This window comes from Microtus ochrogaster, chromosome 4, assembly GCF_000317375.1.
Source record: "Microtus ochrogaster isolate Prairie Vole_2 chromosome 4, MicOch1.0, whole genome shotgun sequence".
Lineage (NCBI taxonomy): Eukaryota > Metazoa > Chordata > Mammalia > Rodentia > Cricetidae > Microtus > Microtus ochrogaster.
Window position 1 is genome coordinate 81,039,392 of NC_022011.1, and position 5,613 is coordinate 81,045,004.

General features: G+C 41.8%; 1 protein-coding gene across 7 annotated transcripts in view; it reads left to right on the forward strand.

The window, feature by feature from the left end:
* The window catches only part of Dync1i2 (dynein cytoplasmic 1 intermediate chain 2), a 54,342-nt gene that overhangs the window by 40,010 nt on the left and 8,719 nt on the right, over positions 1–5,613 (forward strand). The window lies entirely within an intron of this gene.

Here is a 5,613-nt window from a genome sequence, read left to right on the forward strand (position 1 = left end):
ACTGCTTTCTGTGTATTTGGACAACTAAGGTATCTGAAATACTGCTTTCTGTGTATTTGGACAACTAAGGTATCTGAAATACTGCTTTCTGTGTATTTGGCCAGTTTCCTGACACAAGGTGGTGCTCTAATACTGTAGGGAAGACTCGGGTCTTGGCTCTTAAATGTCTTAGAACTGTATCTCAGTACAGAGAGCTTGGGAAGAAGTTACACAGTGTGCGAGCGCGCTGTGATATTAGGGTGTCAACAAATAGGGGACCTCACAAAAAAACTGAAGATCAGTCTTCCTGCCACTTTAGACTTTTCAAGCACACATCTATTTGCTCTGAATTGAGTTGGGGGGAAGTCCCTGGGTGTCTCCCATACTCCCTCATATAATCTCATCCAGCCTCACACAAAAGCTATGCATTTGCTCTGTGGAGAGCTATGAGCCTTAATTCAGGACTGCAGTGACTCACAGAGCTGATGGGAAATATAGAAAACACAGAGACTAGTTGCAGTAAGTCCTGTACAGTAAGGCTACACAATAAACTTGAGTCGTTAGAAAGCATTGTGAAGGCATGTGTGTGTTTTCTTAGTCTAGTATAACTAATGTTGTTTACTGGGGCTTAGTAAACCAGTTACTTGAAATACCACTTAGTGATGAAAATGCTTTCTAGTCCTCCAGTGGTTCCATTAGACAGGGCTTTTGATCATTTTGATTGGCCTATTTTATAATTAAGCTTAACTTGCTTTCTAGTTTTTCTGCAGGATCGTAGTGCTGTCTAGTAAAAACTGCACGTTCAGTGTATCCAAGTCTACGGAACTCCCTGCTAAGCTTTATCTTTACTGTCCATCTACTTTATCTTAATGTTGACTCTTTGAATCCTTCACCATGGAACAAAGTTAGGCTTGCTGTGGTTCTTGGCATTCTCTGAGGAAATCTCTGTGCCCTTTACTGTGGTGAGCTCCTGTTTATGTAATTCTGGCCTAGTGTCCAGAGCACACTCACAGAGTTCGCTCTTGTCCTGTCTTGGGGCCCTTTCCAGTCTCATATGAAATGATTTAAAGACAGCCTTGTAAAGCTTCCCTTAAACTGAGCATTTCCGGCTTTGACACTAACAGACACAACAATAGCACTTCCCTGAAGTCTGATGAAGGGAACGTCTAGAAGTGCTTGATGCAGTGTCCAGCATGTTTAACAGGTGTGACTCTAATGGGGGTCAGAGCCTAAATGCATCTAATCAGGTATCCCTTTCACCCTTGGATCACACACTGCACACAGAGAAAGAAGTTCTCATAGCCACGACCTACCGCTCTGCCTATGTGAGAAAACACATAACCTGCTGCTAAAACAAAGCAAGAACCAGAATGACAAAGATGAAACCTACTGTTTCCATGTAGGTCTCATATATCCATGTAAGTTGTAAGATTTCTGGGTGTGCTTTCTCATGTACTAGAACTATGAGAGTCCAGAGAAATATTGCATTGTTGCTGTGTTCTTGGCTGGCTTCTTTCCTTTTTTGGCTATTGAAATAGTCTTCATTTGGTGACTGACTGAATGATTTTTAAATGGCAGATTTTCAGTTTGCTAGCTTCCTTTCTGCTTGAAATTTGAATGTACATGAACAGGATTTGAGAAAGAAGAGCTCAGCTCGTCTTGCCTCTTAGAGAACAAACTTCCCTGTGATAGTAGACTAACAGGCATTTGCTTTTGTTGTTCTACACAGATCTTCATTAATAGTTCATAGTTTTCTGTATTATTGTTTCAACATAGATGTTGCTTTTATTTACTTGTTTTTCTATGTGATATATGTATTGTATATGTGTGTGAATGCAAGTGTGCTGTGCCACTGCACACAAGTACATGTCAGAGGACATCTTCAGTTACTGGCTCTCTCCTGCCACTCTGCAGGATAGGGGATGGCACTAGGGTTGTCAGACCTGCGCTCAGGCACCTCTGTCCAGCCAGCCATCTCCCCTGTCCCAGAAGAGATTTGACTGAGAACGATAGGCAGACATAGCTCTTTGCCTTGCTAATTAGGTTGTTTTATTGCTTCTTTTATTCATTCTCAAATATGATACATACCTCTCCCTGCCTCTAACACCCTTCCTAGTGCATGGGCCTGCATAGAATAGTATGTTTTCTATCATATATGAGCAAGAACCCCCTAAAATGTTACCAGAAGAATTGCCTTGGCCTAGGTTGTTGTTACATAGTGATAGTACACTTGTCTACTGTGCATGAGGTCCTGGGCTCAGTCCACAGTTATGGAAGATAAAAAGATTAAGAATTATTACCATTTAGTCTACCCTTTCTGCATACAATTCTGTTCTGTGATGGGTCAAACAGCAATAGTCTGGTAGGTAAATTTAAATATATGGCCAGCCTTGACTGAGTCAGACTTGAGCTTACACTTCCTAGTTCCATTGTTGGTGTGTATCTCCCCTTCTAAATACCCTGATGTAGGCCCTGCCTGTGCTGGGATAGTGAGGAGTAGACATGCATGTTCATGGACAGTGAATGCTAATGAATAGTAGGCAGTGTCTTAAAACAACTTTAAAAACATTATTCCGATTCCATTTTAAGCTTTTTTTGTTTGTTTTGTTTTTCGAGATAGTTTCGTTTCTTTGTGTAGCTCTGGCTATCCTAGAATTCATTCTGTAGACCAGGCTGCTTTGAACTCAAAGAGATCTGCCTGCCTCTGCCTCCAGAGTGCTGGGATCAAAGGCATATACCACCAGTGCCTGGCCCATTTTAAGCTTTTAGTTTTAAATATTTTGGATTAATTTATTTATTTTATGTGTGTAGTGTATTGCCGGTCTGTTTGTCTGTGGCCCACATATGCCCAGTGCCTGCGGGGGCCAGAAGAAGGCATCAGATCACCTGGTTGTGAGCTACCACACGAATGCTGGCAGTTAAACCTGGGTCCTCTTCAAGAGGACGTAATATTATAAACCACAGAGTCCTCTCTTAAGGCCCCCATTTTAAGCATTTGTGTGGAGGGGTTATTGCTGCTGAGACAGGATTTCTCTGTAACCACTCTGACTGTCCTAAAGCTCACTCTGTAGGCTAGGTTGGCCTCAAACTCACAGAGATCCACCTGCCTCTGCTCCCCAAGTGCTGGGATTAAAGGTGTGGACCACCACACCCAACTCACCACTGTAAGCTTTTAAAACCAGTTGCTCACATTCATGCACTGAACAGACTTCAAGTCCTGCATCTCTTTCTCTCATTTTTAAGTGCTCTCCTGCCCTGGGAACTGAGCCCTGTAAACGGGAAGGATGAATCATTGGGTGCTGCTGTGTCTCTGTCCACTAAGATGTGGCTCTGATTCCTCCTCTGTCTCTCTTTGTGTAAGTCCTGTAAATGTGGCGCGCAGAAACCTCAGTATGGCACTGCCTCAAATATGCTTCAAATACTTTAGTCTTCAGCGTAGAAGTCTCTAATCTTAGCTTGGTTGGAAAATTTAATACCTAGCCCCATGGTTCCGTTGATCAGATTGCTTTGACTGTCTTTGACTTAAGCTATTTGCATTGTAAAAAAAACCCACATATTGATGAACTTTTTGTTGTTTTTGATTTTTGAGAAAAGATCTCTCTATTTAATCCTGGCTGTCATGGAATTCACAAGGTATCCAAGCTAGCCTCAAACTCACAGAGATCTGCCTGTCTCTCCCTCCTAAGTGCTGGAATTAAAAGTATGAACCACCATGCCCAGCTCTTTCATATTGGTGAAATTTAGCCAAGATGTTGCTTTTAAAATATTTAGAAGACACCATTAAAATCTCAAAACACCAAATTTGGAAGTTCACAATAGAAATGCGTTAGTGGTCTGGAAAACAGCACGGAGAATGAATGACCAACGGCAGTTTCTTGGGGTGGCCCGGACAATGGCAATTTCAGTTCTAACATGGTAATTAGATGAATGTTCAAGCACATCTCAATATACCTGTCATAGGTTATTCTTAAAAGTATATTTACAGGAGACGGTATTTTAATATATGCATAATGTATTGTAGTCTCAGAACCATATTTACTATGAGATAGCAGAGTTAGGATTGTTAGTAGGGTCATACCTTAAAATAGTTTTAGATTTTCATAATCCATTTGCTACTTGAACTTTTCATAAACCAGTGTTTCAGTGCCCGTCTTTAATCTGGCAGCATGATTGCTTAACTCTCAGCAGCACTAGCATTAAGGAGGGTTAAGAGAACCTACCAGTGCTTGGAAAAAGAGGTGTTTACGTAGCAGACAAGTTAAAATGAAAAGATGCTTTGAAATTGAGGGCATGTCTGAGGGAAGGCTAACTGATGGTCTGCCCAAGTCCCACCTGGTGGCGCTAACCTCTGTGACTTGCTGCAGGCCCGTGTCTAGCCTCCTCTGCATATTTAAAAGTCAATTTTGTCAGCTACTGAAATTGATTAGACAGGGGAATGCCTACTGTAACTAACAGGCTCCTAAGACACTGGTACATTGGAGAATGTCAATTTATTAATTTACAGTCAGAAACTTAACTGCCAGAAGGCCCAGATCCTCCTGCTGGCCTGACCAGCTCATTGTTCCCCTGTAGACTACCCACATGGGAAGCCAAATTATAATCAGAAGATCCCTTGGGGAACAAGGACTTAGAACAAAAGAAGTTCTAGCATTTGAATATTCAGTGGCATCAAGCTAAGATAGCTTGATTCATTCATCTTCAAGTAAAGATAGCCTTGCCATGGGGTAGTTGATTCTCACAGTCTGTTGTCTGAGGCTACTTCTCTTATGACCAGTGTTGAAAAGGTGCTATCTTCATTTGCTTTGTAAGACTTGGTCTTTCGTTACTTTTAATAGATATACTCTGCAAAGATTATCTTTAGTCAGGTAATATGGAAAGTTATTTTCGACCTTGTAATGATTTTTGTATGTGTGCGTGTGTATGCATGTGGGTATGTATGCATGAACAGTGAGTCAGAAGCATTGGATTCCCTGGAGCAAGAGTGACAGGCAGTTTGCTGGACATGGGTGTTGTCCTCTGAGAACAGTATGTGCTTTTAATCTCTGAGCCATCTCTCCAACCATGTAATGATTTCTTGTCAAAGGAAATTTGTTTATTTCTCTCATCATCTAAATTGAGGTCATAGTTCTTTCCAGTTCACTGTTAATCCTGGTCTATTTACTGCAGAGACTCTTGTTACTAATCTAGAACTTAACAATTACCCCAGCTTTGAAAAAAAGAAAATCTGTATTGGAGTCTTATCACACGGCTGCCTAAAGTGACAGAAATTTGTCCCCACAGTTTAGGGGTGTGGGTGGGCTGCTGACCCCAGGCAGGCCTGGGAGTTTGTTCTGTATTGTCTCCTAGCATCTGCTGACTGTCAGGAGTGCTTGGTGTTCTTTGGCCTGTAGCTGTGTCCCTCCAGTCTCTGCCTTTGTCATCACCTCGTGACCTTCTGAACTGTTTGCTTCATTAGGTCTCTGCTCCAAATTTCCTCTTTTAAGAACACAAGTCACAGGAGATGTGGGGTCCACTGTAGAACAGTATAACCTGTTTAGCGTGGTTACATTTACAAGGACTAGTAGATATGAATTTTAGGGCGGCGCCATTCAGCCCATCATACACCTTGAGCTTAGGAAAGGCTGTAAGGCCTGT